This window comes from Pseudophryne corroboree, chromosome 9 (assembly GCF_028390025.1).
Source record: "Pseudophryne corroboree isolate aPseCor3 chromosome 9, aPseCor3.hap2, whole genome shotgun sequence".
Taxonomy (NCBI): domain Eukaryota; kingdom Metazoa; phylum Chordata; class Amphibia; order Anura; family Myobatrachidae; genus Pseudophryne; species Pseudophryne corroboree.
In genome coordinates this window covers 111,050,957-111,072,241 of record NC_086452.1, presented here as the reverse complement: position 1 = coordinate 111,072,241, position 21,285 = coordinate 111,050,957, and the positions used below count along the sequence as shown (strand labels likewise).

The 21,285-nt window shown below is 48.9% G+C and overlaps 1 protein-coding gene across 2 annotated transcripts in view; it reads right to left on the bottom strand.

The window, feature by feature from the left end:
- The window catches only part of NMNAT2 (nicotinamide nucleotide adenylyltransferase 2), a 96,806-nt gene that overhangs the window by 50,645 nt on the left and 24,876 nt on the right, over positions 1-21,285 (bottom strand). The gene's annotated exons all lie outside the window — the stretch shown is intronic.

The window sequence follows — 21,285 nt, the reverse complement described above, 5'->3', positions numbered from 1 at the left end:
TGCACCTGCTACCTTTTCCCTCTGTATACATTACTAAGTCTCAAGCAGAGTAGCACCTCACTACCTAATTAAGGTGTGCAAATTAGGGCCCTTTTCCCTAATATTTGTTTCCTAAAACTGCTTATAAATTGTCAGGTTTTTATGACTGAATTAGGTTAAGAAATTTATTAAAAACATATCCAATACGATTTTATTTAAAATAAATAAAACATTTTAAAATAAACATCAGTACAAACACTGATGGCCAATATTTCTGACCATCGATGATCAGACCACAACAACTCTATGGCGCAGGGATTCAAATGTTATCGCACCCCCGATCTCCTGTCTAAAGTGACGGGAGATCGCGGGGCGATATTCAAATACCCCCCCCATCGCAATGTTCACGCCCATTACAGTCGGGTTTAGGCGTGCAAACCACCTAAACCCGACTAAAGTAATGGACGCTAGCGTGAAAACACCTGTTTGGGCACCCAAACGGGTCTCTTTGGGCGCATTTAAGCTCACTATCCCCTGGGGATAGCGAGCTGAAATGAACTTGACACGCCCATCCGCAGACACATTAGAATAGCTGCGGGAAGGCGCTATCACAGGAAGGAGCGGGGGGGACATTGAATCTGGCCCTATATTTTCCTGGAAGTTGCTCCTCTCTGCAGCGACCGGTGGCCACAAAGAAGGTGAGGGGCTGTTTTTTAATCAGCAATGATCAGCAGCACGACAATCACTTGAGCAAGGGAACTAGGAAGCAGAGGGACCGTGAGGTCAATCTGATAGCTGCAGCTGCTGGAAGATTGCCTTCCATCAGCCACATACAAGGCTTTCTGACTGGTCGCATCAGATGCAACTGGGTATGGTATGGAGGGTCGACAGTAACTAGGTCAACCACTACTGGTCGACAGTAACTAGGTCGACAGCGATGCTAGGTCGACATGGTCTAGTTCGACTGGTCAAAAGGTCGACATGAGTTTTTTATGGTTTTTTTGTGTCGTTTTCTCCGTACAGTGACCGGGAACTCCAATTAGTGGACAGTAACTAGGTCAACCACTACTGGTCGACAGTAACTAGGTCGACAGCGATGCTAGGTCGACATGGTCTAGTTCGACTGGTCAAAAGGTCGACATGAGTTTTTTATGTTTTTTTGTGTCGTTTTCTCCGTACAGTGACCGGGAACTCATATTAGTGCACAGTGTCCCCTCGCACGGGCAAGGTGCCTCGCTCTGCTACCGCTGCACTCGGCACAGGTTACTATTCCCAATCGTAGTCTGCGTGGATTGTTAAGTATGAAAAAGTTCAAAAAAAAGGAAAAATTTTGAAAAAAATCATGACGACCTTTTGACCTGTCGACCTAGAACATGTTGGTCGACCTAGGGGTCTATTTACTAAGCCTTGGATGGAGATAAAGTCCATGGAGATAAAGTACCAGCCAATCTGCTCCTGTCATTTTTCAAACCCAGCCTGTTTTTTTGGCAGTTAGGAGCCAATTGGCTGGTACTTTATCTCTGTTGACTCCCCCTGAGGCTTAGTAAATAGACTCCCTAGACACTGTCGACCTAGTTACTGTCGACCAAGAGACCGGATACCGATGCAACCATGTCAGGGAAAGCCCAGCCTCGTGTGGTCTCATCTAAAGCAAACATGCCAGGAAAGTGATTAAGGAGTGTGGCTACACAGAGGTTTAGCCAACTATTAGAGGGGACTTCCTCATATATTAACACGACCACTAAATGTAATTTGCACACAGGCAGATTCAGAATGACATTGTAGCACGATCAATATCAATGTGACATTTCCTGAACGACCACATGCAATGTGGCAGAATGTCTACCTGTAATGTATTCAGTGTCCCCAGCTTGGAGGGGGACAGCAGAGCAGGACACACACTAATAATGTCCCTGTTTGGCTGGCAGCAGACTTCTTGGCTGTAGATTTCACATACGTAATCATTTGGCCTTTTTCTCCCGCCAGGTCTGGATTTGAACTCTGCCTCTTATCTACACACAGTGGATGCCGCTGTGTCAACAAAACCAGTGACTTCAGTATTCATAAGGGGGATCAGCCATGAAGTTGATAGTGACAATGTCGACACAAGAATGTCAACAGTTATGAGGGTTGACAGAATAAAAATGCCATTGTGATTGTCTAGGCTATGGAACTGCTAATGTCAGCAAGTGAAGCTGCCGCCCAGAAACGAGAAGAGAGGCCCACCGGAGCCATCACTGTGTACACATTCACAGCCTATACACAAACACAGGGAACATCACGGCTAAGGGTAGGCCTATGGCTGCGCAGACTGGACACAGCAGTAGGTGCAGTTGCAATGTTTAGCACGTAGGAGCACATGGCTGACGGCAGATAATAGGATTTTAATACCTACCGGTAAATCCTTTTCTCCTAGTCCGTAGAGGATGATAGGGACTCCAAATGGACCATGGGGTATAGACTGGATCCGCAGGAGACATGGGCACACTACAAGACCTTGAATGGGTGTGAACTGGCTCCTCCCTCTATGCCCCTCCTCCAGACCCCAGTTATAGGAACTGTGCCCAGGGAGATGGACATTTCGAGGAAAAGGATTTTTGTTACACTAAGGGTGAGACACATACCAGCTCACACCACAAACATACCGTACACTGGATTAGCAGGAATACCAGACAACAGTATGAACGAAAAACAGCAACAAGCTGAACATAACCGAATACACAACTTTTGTGTAACCGAAAACATCAACTAACAATACACTGCAAGTAACAGTCCGCACTGGGATGGGCGCCCAGCATCCTCTACGGACTAGGAGAAAAGGATTTACCGGTAGGTATTAAAATCCTATTTTCTCTTACGTCCTAGAGGATGCTGGGGACTCCAAAAGGACCATGGGGTCTATACCAAAGCTCCAGACCGGGCGGGAGAGTGCGGACGACTCTGCAGCACCGATTGAGCAAACATGAGGTCCTCATCAGCCAGCCGCCCATGATGAGCCCACCTTCCTGGTAGAATGGGCCTTCACTGACTTCGGCAACGGCAATCCAGCCGTAGAATGAGCATGCTGAATCGTATTACAAATCCAGCATGCAATAGTCTGCTTGGAAGCAGGATTTCCAATCTTGTTGGAAGCATACAGGACAAACAGGGCTTCTGTTTTCCTAACACAAGCCGTTCTGGTGACGTAAATCTTCAAAGCTCTTACGACATCGAGAGATTTTGGCACCGCCACGGCATCTGTAGCCACAGGCACCACGATAGGTTGATTTATGTGAAACGAAGAAACCACCTTCGGCAGAAACTGTTGACGAGTCCTCAATTCCGCCCTATCCACATGGAAAATCAAATATGGGCTCTTGTGAGACAAAGCCGCCAAGTCCGACACCCGTATTGAGGACGCCAAGGCCAAAAGCATGACCACTTTCCAAGTGAGAAATTTCAACTCAACCTTTTGCAAAGGTTCAAACTAGTGAGACATAAGAAATTGTAACACCACTTCAAGATCCCACGGTGCCAGGAAGGGCGGCCAATTCTTTTTGAAAGAAAATAGATAAAGCCAAAATCTGCACTTTGATGGAACCCAATTTCAGGCCTGCATCCACGCCTGCCTGCAAAAAATGGAGGAAACGACCCAGCTGAAACTCCTCCGTAGGAGCCTTCTTGGCTTCACACCACGACACATATTTTCTCCAAATACGGTGATAGTGCTTCGCCGTGACGTCCTTTCTAGCCTTAAGGAGGGTGGGGATGACTTCCCCGGGAATACCCTTTCGAGCTAGGATTTGGCGTACAGCCTCCACGCCGTCAAATGCAGCCGCGGTAAGTCTTGAAATACGCATGGCCCCTGCAGTAACAGGTTCTCTCTGAGAGGAAGCGGCCAAGGATCTTCTATGAGTAATTCCTGAAGATCCGGATACCAGGCCCTCCGTGGCCAATCTGGAACGACGAGTACCGCCTGAACCCTTGTTCGTCTTACGATCCTCAACACTTTTGGAATGAGAGGAAGTGGAGGGAACACATGCACCGACTGAAACACCCACGGTGTTACGAGGGCGTCCACTGCACTGGCTTGGGGGTCCCTCGCCCTGGAACAATACCTCGGAAGCTTCTTGTTGAGGTGAGACGCCATCATGTCTATTTGAGGAATTCCCCAACGCCTTGTCACTTCTGCAAATACCTCTTGATGAAGTTCCTAATCTCCTGGATAGAGATCGTGTCTGCTGAGGAAGTCTGCTTCCCAGTTGTCCACGCCCGGAAGGAAGACTGCTGACAGAGCGCTCACGTGTTTTTCCGCCCAGCTGAGAACTTTTGTGGCCTCCGCCATCGCCGCTCTTTGTTCCGCCCTAGTGGTTTACGTACGCCACCGCTGTTACGTTGTCCGACTGAATCAGGACAGGTAGACCTCGAAGCAGGTGTTCCGCTTGTAGAAGGCCGTTGTAAATGGCTCTTAACTCCAGAACGTTTATGTGGAGACAAGTTTCCTGGCTTGACCATTTTCCCTGGAAACTTCTTCCTTGAGTGACTGCACCCCAGCTTTGGAGACTTGCATCCGTGGTCAGCAGGACCCAATCCTGGATCCCGAACCTCCTGGTCCTGGAAGATAGACTTATTTTCCGATGCATGTGCAGGTGAGACCCGGACCATTTGTCCAGCAGGTCCCACTGAAACACCCGGGCATGAAACCTGCCAAACGGAATGGCTTCGTAGGCCGCAACCATCTTCCCTAGCACTCGAGTGCATTGATGAATCGACACTCTTGCCGGTTTCAGAATCTCCTTGACCATGCAATGGATTTCCAGAGCTTTTGCCGCCAGAAGAAACACTCTCTGCAGTTCCGTGTCTAGGATCATGCCCAAGAAGGGCAGCCAAGTTGTCTGGATCAACTGAGACTTTGGCAAATTTAGAATGCAACCATGATGTCGCAGAACCGTCAGGGAGAGTTCCAAATTTCTTAGCAACTGCTCCTTCGATCTCACCTTTATCAGGAGATCGTCCAAGTACGGGATAATTGTGACACCCTGCTTGCGTAGACGTACCATCATTTCAGCCATCTGAAATTGGTAATGACAATCCTGCACCGCAAATCTCAGGAAAGCCTGATGTGGAGGATATATCGGGACGTGTAAGTTGGCATCTTTTATGTCGACTGACGCCATAAAATCCCCCCTTCTAGACTGGAGATCACTGCTCGAAGAGATTCCATCTTGAACTTGAAAGTTTTTAAATACAGATTGAGGGATTTTAAGTTCAGGATCGGTCTGACCGAGCCGTCCGGCTTTGGCACGACAAAGAGGCTTGAATAAAACCCTTCTCCCCGTTGGGACGGGGTTACCGGGACAATGACACTATGGAGACACAGCTTTTGTATCGCAGCACTCACTACTTCACTTTCTGGGATCGAAACTGGCAAGGCTGATTTGAAAAATTGGTGGGGGGGCACCTCCTGAAACTCCAGTTTGTACCCTTGGGACACTATGTCTAACACCCAAGGATCTAGGCCCGAGTGAAACCAGACCTGACTAAAGAGTCGGAGACGCGCCCCCCCACCGGCCCGGACTCCCGCAGGGGAGCCCCAGCGTCATGCGGTGGACTTGGTAGAGGCCGGGGAGGACTTTTGGTCCTGGGAGCCTGACACAGCAGGCGACCTCTTTCCCCTTCCTCTGCCTTTCGACGCAAGGAAGGACGAGCCCCTTCCTTTTTTGTATTTATTAGGCCGAAAGGACTGCATCTGATAATGGGGTGCCTTTTTCTGTTGTGCTGAAACATAAGGAAGAAAAGATGACATACCCGCTGTAGCGGTAGACACCAAACAAACACTACCTTTATAAGGGAGAGCTTCCATAGCTTTTTTGGAGTCGGCATCAGCATTCCATTGATGAATCCACAGCGCTCTCCTGGCCGAGACTGCCATGGCATTGGCCCTTGATCCCAAGAGGCCAATATCCCTTGCCGCATCCTTTAGGTAAGCTGCGGCGTCCCTGATATAACCGAGAGTCAAAAGAATGTTATCCCTCTCCAGGGTATCCATGTCAGATGCCAAATTATCAGCCCACTTAGCAATAGCACTACTCACCCAAGCCAACGCCACGGCAGGTTTGAGGAGGGCACCCGTAGTGACATAAATGGCCTTTAATGTCGTTTCCTGCTTACGATCCACAGGATCCTTGAGGGCAGCAGTGTCGGGAGACGGGAGCGCCACCATCTTGGACAGCCAGGACAGAGCCTTGTCCTCATTGGGAGATGACTCACACTTTTCCCTGTCGTCAGAGGGGAAAGGATATGCCATAAGAATTCTCTTGGGAATCTGCCATCTTTTATCAGGCGATTCTCAAGCCTTTTCACAAAGCGCGCTTAGTTCATGAGAGGGGGGAAACATGACCTCAGGTTTCTTTCCCTTATACAAACATACCCTTGTATCAGGAACAGCAGGTACTTCAGAAATATGTAAAACATCTTTAATAGCCACAATCATGTACTGAATACTCTTAACCAATTTTGGATGCAAACTGGCCTCACTATAGTCGACACTGGAGTCAGAGTCTGTGTCGGTATCCGTATCAGCTATTTGGGTAAATGAACGCTTTTGTGACCCTGAGGAAGCCTGCACCTGGGAGAAGGCGTCCTCCATGGATTTTTTCCACGTTTGTGACTGAGCATCAGATTTATCCAGCCTCTTAGACAATAATGCCACATTTGCATTCAATGTACTCAACATATTCACCCAATCAGCAGTCGGCGGTGCCGACAGAGTCACTCCCAAATCCTTCTCTGCGCCCCCAGGAACTTCCTCCGGGGAGGAGCACTCAGTCTCAGACATGTCGACACACCGTACCGACACACACACTCTCACACTGGCAATAGGGGACAGATCCACAGGGAAGCCTGTTAGAGAGAACACAGAGGGAGTATACCAACTCACACCCCAGTGCCCATATACTACTGACAAAATAATATGTGATCACTGCGCTGTTAAAATCGCACCAATTTACCTTTTGCTCCCTGTACTCGATAAGGAGAGAGGAGGTCCGGGCCAGCGTCTCTGCAGCGGCTGTGAAGAGAGAAAATGGCGCTGGTAAGCTGTGAGGGCCAAGCCACGCCCCCTTCCGGCGCGCTGTAGTCCCGCTCAATTTTAAATAATTATACTGGCGGGGGTCTAATATTTAGTGCCTAGGCACTTAAAATATGTGCTTTGCCAGTGCTAAAAGACCTCAGTAACTGCTGCCCAGGGCGCCCCCCTGCGCCATGCACCCTGCAAGTGCCGTTGGTGTATGTGAGGGAGCATGGAGCGCAACGCGACCGCCGCGCTGTACCTCCGTTACCGAAGTCTTCTGCCGTCACTGAAGTCTTCTATCTTCTGAATACTCACCCGGCTTCATTCTTCTGGCTTCTGTGAGGGGGGTGACGGCGCGTCTCCAGGAACAAGCAGCTAGGCGCACCAAGTGAGCGAACCCTCTGGAGCTAATGGTGTCCAGTAGCCTAAGAAGCAGAGCCTTTGAACTAAGAAGAATTAGGTCTGACTTCTCTCCCCACAGTTCCACGATGCAGGGAGCCTGTAGCCAGCAGGTCTCCCTGAAAATAAAAAACCTAACAAAAAGTATTTTTAGAGAAACTCAGGAGAGCTCCCCTAGTGTGTGTCCAGTCTCTCTGGGCACAGAATCTTACTGGGGTCTGGAGGAGGGGCACAGAGGGAGGAGCCAGTTCACATCCATTCAAGGTCTTATAGTGTGCCCATGTCTCCTGTGGATCCCGTCTATACCCCATGGTCCTTTTGGAGTCCCCAGCATCCTCTAGGACGGAAGAGAAATATGACTGGAAACGGGCTTGACATGCCTGCGTTTTCCCTACCTCTCCCCATAAACTCCACGTTAACACGTCTAAATGGTCACTTCCTGTCAGTCACTTTCCCTTAAAATCCTTATTGTGAGTGGGATCACAGCAGCACATGCACATTGCAACTTAGTCTCAAAGTTAGTCTAAAGGTGCATAAATACTGAGCGCTTTTCCCCCCTGCCCAGCGATGTCAGCGGGGGTGAGCGGCTTTCCATAGCAGGACGCTATGGAAAGCCGCTCACCCCACCGTTCATCTACTGGTAATACCAGTACATAAACGGCGTCCGCCGGCAATGAAGCGGGAGCGCGCATCAGCGCTCATCACTTGTGCATACACACTGAGCGGTTCTGAGCTGAAAGCAGCTCAACACACCAAAAGTGAGCTGCTTTCAGCTCAAAATCACCCAGTGTGTATGGGCCTTTAGGGTTACCATTAGGCTGGACTTGCATTAAAAACTCAGTGCTGACATTTTGACCACATCAACATTTCATCAGTGTTGACATTGTGAACATCTGAAAATACAGATCGTCCAGGGTGTCCGTCCGATGCAATATTTTCTAAGTTCAAAGTCGGCTGCCTTGGGCAGTGTAGGAATTGCTGCGGCCGACAGACAGGCAATTACCGTGTTCCTTCACAGAAGAGGAATGGGGAAATGTCCCCTCCCCAGGGGAAGAGTCCAGAAATCGTGTGATATCTCACAGTGTATGCCCATTGATATCGGATAGGTTTCAGGCTATCGGATAAAATGCATTTATCTGCAGGTATATGCCCAGTATTAGGAAGGAATGCAGTCGATACTTTCTAGACAATACTACCCTGCTGAACCTTGGTTTAAAATCTAGAACTTATGCAACTGGCAAAGCTTCCCATATAACCCAGAGAAGACAGGCAACTAGAAGGAGCTAGTAAATGAATGGTCAGCTTCAGGAATATTATGTAAGCTGTGCATCCAGTTTATCAGTCGTGTGCTTTAATGGATACCTAGGTCTATGCATCAGCCCAGAAATTATCTTGGCAGCTCAGTAAGAACCTCCATTTAAATGGCTTATAGGTTCCTATCTATTTAAGATGATCCTTTCACAGAAATATTCCGACTCTGCAGTATTAAATTTAGAAACACTTTGCTACAGACTGACATTCAGTTCTCTTATGTTATGCACGTCAGATAACAGAACCAAGCAGCACAAACAATTGAGGTTACTGGAGTCAATGTGAGAAAACCCAACAATATATCCGATTTTGGGGGAAGAAGATTAGCGAGATGTTCAGTCATTTGGGAATTCCAGTAGGCAGCCTGTAAATTGGGTATCTGGGACCCTCTTGGGAAGTAGTAGTGTCAATCACCACGCTGATAAGCAGGAAATAAACCATCCCTAAAATATGCAATGCGGTTACAATCCCGACGTCCGGAATCCCAAAAGGGGCCAGTAAATGGACGCTGGAATCCCGACCGTCGAGATCCTGATCGTCGACACAGCGGGGTGGGTAAGTACTACGTTGGGGAGGGGTGTCAGGTTTAGGCAACGCCCGGAGGACTTAGGGTTAGGGTGTGTGTGTGGGGGGGGGGGGGGATTTAAGGTGCGGGCAGGAGGGGTTAGGGTTAGGCTGTGGGGGGAGGCAGGGTTAGGGTGCAGGGAGGAGGGGTTAGGTCTAGGTGCCACTCGGGGGAGGGGTTAGGCTGCAGGTGGGGAGGGGGAGGTTAGGGTAAGGCACCTACCAGGGAGGGTTAGGGTAGGGGGTTAGGATACTTAAGGCCCCTTGTCGGGATGCCGCTGTCAGTCTCCTGACCGCTGGCCTCCCAACAGCCGGCATTTCATACCCAACCCCTAAAATATATATAGATTTGTCAAGCAGAGACAGAGGTCTTGCAATTTTAAATAATGTCCCAATTACCTAATATTAGGTTTAAGATGTCATCACTGGTCAAAACATTAATGGTCGTCCCCTAGTAGCTACTATGGCCTTTGTGTGAATAAACTGTTTCAACTACAGAGCAAGTAGATGTCCCACGTGTAGTTTCTAGGTGCGTTCCTTTTTCTCTTTGGTAACATGAGTTTCCTGACCCTGGAAAGCATGTGACTGTTACTTTAGCGATCCAGGACTCACTCAGAAGAAAATTTGCTACTTCCGGCCCTCTGCAAGTGGAAGAGGACTGAACAGTAAAAATCTTTGTTTGTGACATACCTCCTAACTTCTCGGCAGGGGTCCTCAGGGTTGGAGGGGTGCAGCTATGCGGGCACTACAATCATGATTGTGGCCATGATGACGGGATTCAGCATAAGACGCATTATTAAGCTGCCCGGACTGCGCAGTTAGTGGGCGGCAGCTGCAGCATACTCCGGAAGAGTCACCCGAGAATCAGGAGTCTCCCTGATGTTCCAATGTACTCTGACACATATCCCGGCTAATTACATTCAGCCTTTAGTGCAAGGAAACCGTGTTTTCTAAGGCTAGTTTCTCACCCTACTGTACTTTTTCATTTCTTTGTAAATCTCCGCCGCATGCTACGCTTCTTTGTATTACTTATCTTGCCCACTGTAACCTACGTAGTGCGCCCTAGATAGCTGCCGAGTCTGGTACACTCAGGGGCTGGATGAACAGCCCGGGGTACCATTTATCCACTGGGTATATTGCTAGTCACTGTTCATTTTATCCTTCTTGGCTTATTTCATGTACTTATCACACACTACTGGGGCAGATGTATTAAGCCTGGAGTAGGGATAAAGCAGTGATAAGAGCAAGGTGATAATGCACCAGCCAGTCAGCTCCTGTCATTTTTCAAATCCGTAATGATTGGCTGGTGCGTTATCACCTTCCACTTATCACTGCTATATCCCTTCTCCAGGTTAATACACCTGCCCCCATGTCACCAATGTAGTGACCCGACATGGCTGCCTCGCCTGGTACTCTATTGTGTAGAATTAACAATGCACGGCTCTGATGATTTTGCAATGAGCTCTCCTAGTATTTTTTTTTATCTCGCCCATTATGTGTCATCAATTCTAGGCATTGCCTATTCTGCCCAGTGTAACCGACGTAGTGCGCCTAAAATGGCTGCCGCGCCTGGATCCTTTGTGGATAGGATGAATAATCCTTACAACTGATGACCCAAAATGACTGCCGCACCCTTGTATTATCCTCATGGTCTGTGTATTTTAGCCAAATGAAAACCTCTATATATGTTCATACACTCTGTAAAGTACCTTAAGTCCTATTGTAGAAAAGCTCTACACAAATAAAATTATTATTATTAATAATAAAGATAAATTGAGAACATGCAGTTATTCATACATACATGTTTAGAGCAGATAATAAGCACTAACCCCAGCCCTGTTTAGCAGTCCATACATGCAGAATAAGAAAATAGGAACAGATACTTAGAATTACATACAGCATCCAGGAAAAAATAGGATTTTAATTACCTACCGGTAAATAATTTTCTCGTAGTCCGTAGAGGATACTGGGGTTCCATTTAGTACCATGAGGTATAGAGGATCCGCTAGGAGCCATGGGCACTTTAAGAATTTGATAGTGTGGGCTTGCCCCTCCCTCTATGCCCCTCCTACCAGACTCAGTCTAGGAAACTGTGCCCGAGGAGATGGACATACTTTGAGAGGATAGATAAAGATAGTGGTGAGATTCCGAACCAGCACACACAAACAGAGGAAAGCTAAGCTAACCCAACTTTAAACAGGAACAGCAACAGCAGAACCAACAATACTTAACCAAGTAACAGTGCAGGAAGAACGAAGCCGGGCGCCCAGTATCCTCTACGGACTATGAGAAAAGGATTTACCAGTAGGTAATTAAAATCATATTTTCTCTCACGTCCTAGAGGATACTGGGGTTCCATTTAGTACCATGAGGATGTACCAAAGCTCCCAAACCGGGTGGGAGAGTGCTAAGGTTCCTGCAGAACTGATTGACCAAACTGAAGGTCTTCAGAGGCCAAAGTATTGAACTTGTAGAACTTAGCAAACGTGTTCGAACCAGACCAAGAAGCCGCTCGGCAGAGCTGTAAAGCCGAGACACCCACGGGCAGCCGCCCAGGAAGAACCCACCGACCTAGTAGAGTGGGCCTGTACAGATTTTGGAACCGGCAAAACTGCCGTGGAATAAGCATGCTGGATAGTGAGCCTGATCCAGCGTGCAATTGTCTGATTTGAAGCAGGACACCCAATTTTATTGGTATTATACAGAAGTTACAGCGAGTCGGATTTCCTGTGACGAGCTGTCCTCTTTACGTATACCTTCAAAGCCCTCACCACATCCAAAGACTTTGAAGTAGCGGAAGTGTCGGTGATAACCGGAACCACAATAGGTTCGTTGATGTGAAACGCAGAAACCACAGAGTTCAGCTCTGTCCTCATGGAAAATTAAATAGGGGCTCTTGTGAGACAAAGCCCCCAGCTCCGACACACATCTTACTGAGTCCAAGACCAACAGTGTGACGGTCTTCCACGTAAGATATTTTACGCCCACCTCCTGTAATAATTCAAACCAGTCCAATTGGAGGAACTGCAGCACCAAATTGAGATCCCAAGGTGCCATGGGAGTCACAAAGAGAGGATTGTATGCACAGAACACCTTTCAAAAACTTCTGGACCTCAGGGAGAGAAGCCAATTGTTTCTGAAAGAAAATGGACAAGGCCGAAATCTGGACTTTTATGGAGCCCAGACATATGCCCACATCCACACCTGCCTGCAGAAAAAGCAGGAAACGTCCCAGATTAAATTCCACCACAGAATAATGGCTGCTCTCGCACCAAGAGACATATTTCTTCCAAATACAGTGGTAATGTTTAGACGTTACACCCTTCCTGGCTTGGATCATAGTTGGGATAACTTTATTAGGGATCCCTCTTCTGGCTAGAATCAGCCGTTCAACTTCCATGCCGTCAACGTAGCCGCGGTAAGTCCTGATAGACGAACGGGCCCTGCTGCAGAAGATCCTCGCGAAGAGGTAGAGGCCACGGATCTTCGAGGAGCATCTCCAGAAGGTCCACGTACCAAGCCCTTCTTGGCCAGTCCGAAGCAATGAGCATTGCTTGAACATTTTCCCTTTTTATTCTTTTGGGAATTCTTGGGATCAGAGGAAGTGTGAGGAAGTCTGCTTCCCAGTTGTCTACTCCCGGAATGAACACCACTGACAATGCCACAGCGTTTTTTTCTGCCCAGAGAAGAATTCTTGACACCTCTGATATTGCTGCTCTGCTCTTCGTTCCGCCCTGTTGGTTTATGTACGTCACTGCCGTTACATTGTCCGACTGGACTTGAATGGCCCGATCCTGAAGAAGATAAGAGGCCTGCAGAAGGGCGCTGTAAATGGCCCTGAGTTCCAGAATGTTGATTTGAAGGACAGCTTACTGACTTGACTATCTTCCTTGAAACTGCACCCCATGGGTGACTGCTCCCCAACCTTGGAGGTTTGCGTCCGTGGTTAACAAGATTCAGTTCTGAATTCCGAACCTCTGACCCTCGACGGGGTGAGAGGTCTGTAACCACCACAGAAGGGAGATCTTGGCTTTTGGCGACCGATGAATCCTCTGGTGCACGTAAAGATGCGATCTGGACCATTTGTCCAACAGATTGAGCTGGAAGTATCTTGCATGAAACCTTCCGTATCGTAAGAGGCCACCATTTTCCCCATAAGGCGAATGCATGGATATCTGGGTTAGCTTCAGGACATCCCGAACCATCGACTGGATTACCAATGCCTTTTCCAACGGAAGGAACACTTTCTGCGACTCCGTGTCCAGTATTATTCCCAGGAATGGGAGCCTCCATGTTGGCTTTAGGTGAGATTTCGGAAGGTTCAGAATTCACCCGTGATCCTGGAGAAGTTCGTTGAGAGGCAAATGCTGTCCAGCAACCTCTCCCTGGACGGCGCCTTTATCAGAAGATCGTCCAGGTACGGAATTATGTTCACTCCCTGCTTGCGGTGTATAAACAACATCCCTGCCATCACTTTGGTGAACACCCTCGGTGCCATGGAGAGACCAAATGGCAGGGCCTGGAACTGGTAGTGACAGTCCTGTAGTGCAAACCATAGATAAGCCTGGTGAGGCGGCCAGATCGGAATGTGAAGGTACGCATCCTTGATATCCAGAACACAAGGAATTCCCCTTCTGCCAGACTTGAGATCACCGCTCTGAGAGACTCCATCTTGAACTTAAACACTCTTAAGAATGGGTTCAAGGACTTGAGGTTCGTCCGGTTTCGGTACTGCAAACAAGTTGGAATAGTACCCCTTGTTGTGTAGATGAGGTGGAACTGGATCAATGACTTGAGTCTGTACCAGTTTTTGGATGGCCTGCTGTAAAGTTATACTTGCCTCTTGTGAAGCTGGTAAGCCTGATTTGAAGAATCTGTGATGTGGGAGCTCTTGGAACTCCGGTCTGTAACCCTGGGAAAATAAGAATTTACTTACCGATAATTCTATTTCTCGTAGTCCGTAGTGGATGCTGGGGACTCCGTAAGGACCATGGGGAATAGCGGCTCCGCAGGAGACAGGGCACAAAAGTAAAAGCTTTAGGATCAGGTGGTGTGCACTGGCTCCTCCCCCTATGACCCTCCTCCAAGCCTCAGTTAGGATACTGTGCCCGGACGAGCGTACACAATAAGGAAGGATTTTGAATCCCGGGTAAGACTCATACCAGCCACACCAATCACACTGTACAACCTGTGATCTGAACCCAGTTAACAGCATGATAACAGCGGAGCCTCTGAAAAGATGGCTCACAACAATAATAACCCGATTTTTGTAACAATAACTATGTACAAGTATTGCAGACAATCCGCACTTGGGATGGGCGCCCAGCATCCACTACGGACTACGAGAAATAGAATTATCGGTAAGTAAATTCTTATTTTCTCTGACGTCCTAAGTGGATGCTGGGGACTCCGTAAGGACCATGGGGATTATACCAAAGCTCCCAAACGGGCGGGAGAGTGCGGATGACTCTGCAGCACCGAATGAGAGAACTCCAGGTCCTCCTCAGCCAGGGTATCAAATTTGTAGAATTTTTCAAACGTGTTTGCCCCTGACCAAGTAGCAGCTCGGCAAAGTTGTAAAGCCGAGACCCCTCGGGCAGCCGCCCAAGATGAGCCCACCTTCCTTGTGGAATGGGCATTTACATATTTTGGCTGTGGCAGGCCTGCCACAGAATGTGCAAGCTGAATTGTACTACACATCCAACTAGCAATCGTCTGTTTAGAAGCAAGAGCACCCAGTTTGTTGGGTGCATACAGGATAACAGCAAGTCAGTTTTCCTGACTCCAGCCGTCCTGGAAATCTATATTTTCAGGGCCCTGACAACATCTAGCAACTTGGAGTCCTCCAAGTCCCTAGTAGCCGCAGGTACCACAATAAGCTGGTTCAGGTGAAACGCTGACACCACCTTAGGGAGAAACTGGGGACGAGTCCGCAGCTCTGCCCTGTCCGAATGGACAATCAGATATGGGCTTTTGTGAGACAAAGCCGCCAATTCTGACACTCGCCTGGCCGAGGCCAGGGCCAACAGCATGGTCACTTTCCATGTGAGATATTTCAAATCCACAGATTTGAGCGGTTTAAACCAATGTGATTTGAGGAATCCCAGAACTACGTTGAGATCCCACAGTGCCACTGGAGGCACAAAAGGGGGTTGTATATGCAGTACTCCCTTGACAAACTTCTGGACTTCAGGAACTGAAGCCAATTCTTTCTGGAAGAAAATCGACAGGGCCAAAATTTGAACCTTAATGGACCCCAATTTGAGGCCCATAGACACTCCTGTTTGTAGGAAATGCAGGAATCGACCGAGTTGAAATTCCTCCGTGGGGGCCTTCCTGGCCTCACACCATGCAACATATTTTCGCCAAATGCGGTGATAATGTTGTGCGGTCACCTCCTTCCTGGCTCTGACCAGGGTAGGGATGACCTCTTCCGGAATGCCTTTTTCCCTTAGGATCCGGCGTTCAACCGCCATGCCGTCAAACGCAGCCGCGGTAAGTCTTGGAACAGACATGATCCTTGCTGAAGCAAGTCCCTTCTTAGTATCTCTTGAAGTTCCGGGTACCAAGTCCTTCTTGGCCAATCCGGAGCCACGAGTATAGTTCTTACTCCTCTCCGTCTTATAATTCTCAGTACCTTGGGTATGAGAGGCAGAGGAGGGAACACATACACCGACTGGTACACCCACGGTGTTACCAGAGCGTCCCAGCTATTGCCTGAGGGTCTCTTGACCTGGCGCAATACCTGTCCAGTTTTTTGTTCATACGGGACGCCATCATGTCCACCTTTGGTCTTTCCCAACGGTTCACAATCATGTGAAAGACTTCCAGATGAAGTCCCCACTCTCCCGGGTGGAGGTCGTTCCTGCTGAGGAAGTCTGCTTCCCAGTTGTCCACTCCCGGAATGAACACCGCTGACAGTGTTATCACATGATTTTTCGCCCAGCGAAGAATCCTTGCTGCCATTGCCCTCCTGCTTCTTGTGCCGCCCTGTCTGTTTACGTGGGCGACTGCCGTGATGTTGTCCGACTGGATCAGCACCGGTTGACTTTGAAGCAGAGGTCTTACTAGGCTCAGAGCATTGTAAATTGCCCTTAGCTCCAGTATATTTATGTGGAGAGAAGTCTCCAGACTTGACCACACTCCTTGGAAATTTCTTCCCTGTGTGACTGCTCCCCAGCCTCTCAGGCTGGCATCCGTGGTCACCAGAACCCAGTCCTGAATGCCGAATGTGCTGCCCTCTAGTAGATGAGCACTCTGCAGCCACCACAGAAGAGACACCCTTGTCCTTGGAGACAGGATTATCCGCTGATGCATCTGAAGATGCGATCCGGACCATTCGTCCAGCAGATCCCACTGAAAAATTCTTGCGTGAAATCTGCCGAATGGAATCGCTTCGTAAGAAGCCACCATTTTTCCCAGGACTCTTGTGCATTGATGCACTGACACTTGGCCTGGTTTTAGGAGGTTTCTGACTAGCTCGGATAACTCCCTGGCTTTCTCCTCCGGGAGAAACACCTTTTTCTGGACTGTGTCCAGAATCATCCCTAGGAACAGCAGACGTGTCGTCGGAATCAGCTGCGATTTTGGAATATTTAGAATCCACCCATGCTGTCGTAGAACTACTTGAGATAGTGCTACTCCGACCTCCAACTGTTCTCTGGACCTTGCCCTTATCAGGAAATCGTCCAAGTAAGGGATAATTAAGACGCCTTTTCTTTGAAGAAGAATCATCATTTCGGCCATTACCTTGGTAAAGACCCGGGGTGCCGTGGACAATCCAAACGGCAGCGTCTGAAACTGATAGTGACAGTTCTGTACCACGAACCTGAGGTACCCTTGGTGAGAAGGGCAAATTGGGACATGGAGGTAAGCATCCTTGATGTCCAGGGACACCATATAGTCCCCTTCTTCCTGGTTCGCTATCACTGCTCTGAGTGACTCCATCTTGATTTGAACCTTTGTATGTAAGTGTTCAAAGATTTCAGATTTAGAATAGGTCTCACCGAGCCGTCTGGCTTCAGTACCACAAATAGTGTGGAATAATACCCCTTTCCTTGTTGTAGGAGGGGTACTTTGATTATCACCTGCTGGGAATACAGCTTGTGAATTGTTTCCAATACTGCCTCCCTGTCGGAGGGAGACGTTGGTAAAGCAGACTTCAGGTACCTGCGAGGGGGAGACGTCTCGAATTTCCAATCTGTACCCCTGGGATACTACTTGTAGGATCCAGGGGTCCACTTGCGAGTGAGCCCACTGCGCGCTGAAACTCTTGAGACGACCCCCCACCGCACCTGAGTCCGCTTGTACGGCCCCAGCGTCATGCTGAGGACTTGGCAGAAGCGGTGGAGGGCTTCTGTTCCTAGGAAGGGGCTGCCTGCTGCAGTCTTCTTCCCTTTCCTCTACCCCTGGGCAGATATGACTGGCCTTTTGCCCGCTTGCCCTTATGGGGACGAAAGGACTGAGGCTGAAAAGACGGTGTCTTTTTCTGCTGATAATGTGACTTGGGGTAAAAAAGGTGGATTTTCCAGCTGTTGCCGTGGCCACCAGGTCCGATGGACCGACCCCAAATAACTCCTCCCCTTTATACGGCAATACTTCCATGTGCCGTTTGGAATCTGCATCACCTGACCACTGTCGTGTCCATAACATCTTCTGGCAGATATGGACATCGCACTTACTCTTGATGCCAGAGTGCAAATATCCCTCTGTGCATCTCGCATATATAGAAATGCATCCTTTAAATGCTCTATAATCAATAAAATACTGTCCCTGTCAAGGGTATCAATATTTTCAGTCAGGGAATCCGACCAAGCCACCCCAGCGCTGCACATCCAGGCTGAGGCGATCGCTGGTCGCAGTATAACACCAGTATGTGTGTATATACTTTTTAGGATATTTTCCAGCCTCCTATCAGCTGGCTCCTTGAGGGCGGCCGTATCTGGAGACGGTAACGCCACTTGTTTTGATAAGCGTGTGAGCGCCTTATCCACCCTAAGGGGTGTTTCCCAACGCGCCCTAACTTCTGGCGGGAAAGGGTATAACGCCAATAATTTTCTATCGGGGGAAACCCACGCATCATCACACACTTTATTTAATTTATCTGATTCAGGAAAAACTACAGGTAGTTTTTTCACACCCCACATAATACCCTTTTTTGTGGTACTTGTAGTATCAGACATATGTAACACCTCCTTCATTGCCCTTAACATGTAACGTGTGGCCCTAATGGAAAATACGTTTTCTTCACCGTCGACACTGGAGTCAGTGTCCGTGTCTGTGTCGACCGACTGAGGTAAATGGGCGTTTTAAAGCCCCTGACGGTGTTTGAGACGCCTGGACAGGTACTAATTGGTTTGCCGGCCGTCTCATGTCGTCAACCGACCTTGCAGCGTGTTGACATTATCACGTAATTCCCTAAATAAGCCATCCATTCCGGTGTCGACTCACTAGAGAGTGACATCACCATTACAGGCAATTGCTCCGCCTCCTCACCAACATCGTCCTCATACATGTCGACACACACGTACCGACACACAGCACACACACAGGGAATGCTCTGATAGAGGACAGGACCCCACTAGCCCTTTGGGGAGACAGAGGGAGAGTTTGCCAGCACACACCAAAACGCTATAATTATACAGGGACAACCTTATATAAGTGTTTTCCCTTATAGCATCTTAATATATAATAATATCGCCAAATAAGTGCCCCCCCTCTCTGTTTTAACCCTGTTTCTGTAGTGCAGTGCAGGGGAGAGCCTGGGAGCCTTCCTAGCAGCGGAGCTGTGTAGGAAAATGGCGCTGTGTGCTGAGGAGAATAGGCCCCGCCCCCTTTTCGGCGGGCTTCTTCTCCCGTTTTTCTGACAACCTGGCAGGGGTTAAATACATCCATATAGCCCCAGAGGCTATATGTGATGTATTTTTAGCCAGCATAGGTACTTTCATTGCTGCCCAGGGCGCCCCCCCCAGCGCCCTGCACCCTCAGTGACCGTTGGTGTGAAGTGTGCTGAGAGCAATGGCGCACAGCTGCCGTGCTGTGCGCTACCTTAAGAAGACTGGGAAGTCTTCAGCCGCCGATTTCTGGACCTCTTCTCTCTTCAGCATCTGCAAGGGGGTCGGCGGCGCGGCTCCGGTGACCCATCCAGGCTGTACCTGTGATCGTCCCTCTGGAGCTAGTGTCCAGTAGCCTAAGAAGCCAATCCATCCTGCACGCAGGTGAGTTCACTTCTTCTCCCCTAAGTCCCTCGTTGCAGTGAGCCTGTTGCCAGCAGGACTCACTGAAAATAAAAAACCTAACAAAACTTTTACTCTAAGCAGCTCTTTAGGAGAGCCACCTAGATTGCACCCTTCTCGGCCGGGCACAAAAACCTAACTGAGGCTTGGAGGAGGGTCATAGGGGGAGGAGCCAGTGCACACCACCTGATCCTAAAGCTTTTACTTTTGTGCCCTGTCTCCTGCGGAGCCGCTATTCCCCATGGTCCTTACGGAGTCCCCAGCATCCACTTAGGACGTCAGAGAAATAAGATCGATTACCCAGGGATCCCGGCACAAACTTGACCAGATGTGACTGAAGAATTGTAGTCGGGCTCCCACCTGACAGACCTCCAGGCCTCGCGGTCCACCGTCATGCTGATGGCTTTGAGGAAGTGTTCCTGAACACCTGCAGTTGCTGGTTTGCGTGGTTTACCTCTTGCGCCTCTGGATTTCACCTTAAACTTGGCTGTCCGAAAGGACTGTAAATTTGAAGCTGAATAAGCTTTCCTGGCTGGGGGAGCTGCAGAAGGAAGATACGTAGATTTACCAGCAGTAGCTTTGGAGATCCATTTGTCTAGTTCCTCTCCAAACAAGGCCTCTCCTGTGAATGGTAGGCCTTCCACGCCTTTCCTGGAGTCCACATCAGCAGTCCACTGGCATAGCCACAAGCCCATGTGTGCTGACACTGACATAGCGGTGGTGCGTACATTAAGCAAACCAATCTCTTTTATGGCTTCCACCATAAAGTTTACAGAGTCCTGTATATGCTGCAGGAGTAAAACAACATCCCCCCTAAACAAGGAATCTAACCCCTCAATTAGGTTACCTGACCATTTAGCAATGGCTTTTGTGATCCACGCACATGCAATAGTGGGCCTTTGGGCCATCCCAGCAGCTGTGTACAATGATTTGAGTGTAGTCTCAATTTTACGATCAGTCGTATTTTTTAAGGAGGCAGCACCAGGAACAGGCAATACAATTTTACGTGACAGCCTAGAGACTGATGCGTCCACTATCGGTGGATTTTCCCATTTTTTCACATCCTTCAGAGGAAAAGGAAAAGATGAGAGCAACCTTTTAGGGATTTGAAAATTATTATCAGGATTAACCCACGGTTCTTCAAACAGGGTATTCAATTCCTTTGACGCAGGAAAAGTGACTGAGGACTTCTTTTTTACATTAAAATAAGATTCCTCATACTCCTCTGACGGGATCAGTACTAAATGCCGCTGGTCGGAATCCCGGCGGTCGAAATACCGACGCCGGAATCCCGACCACACAATGCCGACAGGGGTGGCGAGCGGAACGCAGCCCCTTGCGGGCACGGTGCCTCGCTACGCTCGGCACACTATTATATTCTCCCTCTATGGGTGTCGTGGACACCCACGGAGGGAGAATATGTCGGGATTGTGGCGATCGGGATTCCGGCGTCGGTATTTCGACCGCCGGGATTCCGTCCGGCGGCATCTTGACCGGATCCCCCTCTGACACCTTATCAGGAATTTGCAGAACATCTCTGATAGCCTCTATAAGAGCCTCTATTCCCTGTGACAGAGCAGCATCCCCCCCCCCCCTTCAAATACACCTCAACCTCCTCCATGTCTGACCCGTCAGCGTCAGAGCCAGACTGCAGGATATGGGCCAGAGATTGTTTTTGCGGACAAATGGAAGGGGATTGAGACGCTGGTTTGGGGACTGAGTCTCTGTTCATAAACTCATCCACAG